The sequence below is a fragment of the Salvelinus sp. IW2-2015 genome, unplaced genomic scaffold (assembly GCF_002910315.2).
Source record: "Salvelinus sp. IW2-2015 unplaced genomic scaffold, ASM291031v2 Un_scaffold4555, whole genome shotgun sequence".
Lineage (NCBI taxonomy): Eukaryota > Metazoa > Chordata > Actinopteri > Salmoniformes > Salmonidae > Salvelinus > Salvelinus sp. IW2-2015.
The window spans coordinates 24128-25457 of record NW_019945825.1 but is presented as its reverse complement, the minus strand read 5'-3'; the positions used below and the strand labels follow the sequence as shown (position 1 = coordinate 25457).

The window sequence follows — 1330 nt, the reverse complement described above, 5'->3', positions numbered from 1 at the left end:
ACAGTTATATTACAGTAACACAGTTAACCTAAAATACAGAACCGCAACACAGTTATAACCAATGTTCCCTCAAATTTTAGGTCTGCTGAGCGCAAACTTGAAAGTTGTGCAACTTCCAGCGTGCGTTTTACTGTGAACACTGAGGCTGTACCCGCTTTAAGTTACAGTTTTACTGTGAACACTGAGGCTGCACCCGCTTTAAGTTACAGTTTTACTGTGAACACTGAGGCTGCACCCGCTTTAAGTTACAGTTTCACTGTGAACACTGAGGCTGCACCCGCTTTAAGTTACAGTTTTAACAGTGGTCAAGTAGGCTACTGTGGCTATTTGATAATAATGTAGGCCTACCAGAGTGGCCTAACATCAAAAACAATGGGAGAAAATGCATCCCATAACATGTTAACATGGAAATAGCTGTTCTATCGTTCAGCCTACAGTGGCAGCCAATGTGTGGTGTTTCAATGTAGACCTACATTCCATGAGACTTTAGAAAACAAACATGCAGGGCTTGACATTAACCTGTTTATCCACTTGTCCTTCAGACAAGGAGGTGACTGACAATGTTGTTTGATGCAAGACACTGCATCATTATTTCCATAACATTACAGAGAATTAGACTAATCATGCTACCCTCTGCCTATTGGCTACCTAGCTTATTCAAGCCCGTCTCAAAATACAACACTGCCACTTTAAGACAAAAAAAATCTCTTTACSTGACTGGCTTTTCAAAGATGTCTAGAAATGTACACGTGTTAAACACTTCCCCGTTGCTGACTACAAATGATCCATAACTGGGCTAATAACTCTAACTAGCAACGGACATGAACAAACATGCACACACGGCTACATGTAGCGCTCACTTTGACCTCAAAACAAGTACAACTATGCATGACCACTCATGCTGTAAACATAGTCCAGTTCARAATGAATGGCACAGAGCCATATATGGCAATGGTCTATTTGCATATAGGACTACTGCAGATCTGATTGGTTATACGCGCTGAGTCAGGTGTGTCAAAGCTGTAGAATCCTGAGTTCTTCCTACAACAAAATCTCTTGCATAGTTCGTATGGTTTCGGTATGTTGCATTAAAAGTGGCTGATATTGCATTGATTTGATCACAGTTGCCACAGTAAAGGAAAATGTTGAATCTTCACTCCGTGGGCAGATACAGTATTTCTATTTCGCGGCAGTCTCAGGGAACATTGGTTATAACCTCAAATACAGTACCGCAACACAATTATAACTTAAAATACAGTTACCGCGACACAATTTATAAACGCTAAAAACAGTACCGGCAACACAATTAATAACCTAAATAACAGTAACC

General features: G+C 40.4%; 1 protein-coding gene across 1 annotated transcript in view; it reads right to left on the bottom strand.

Annotated features, from left to right (window-relative positions):
• Positions 1-1330, bottom strand: part of nipa2 (NIPA magnesium transporter 2) — a gene marked incomplete at its 3' end in the record, with an annotated part of 11725 nt that overhangs the window by 1929 nt on the left and 8466 nt on the right. The window lies entirely within an intron of this gene.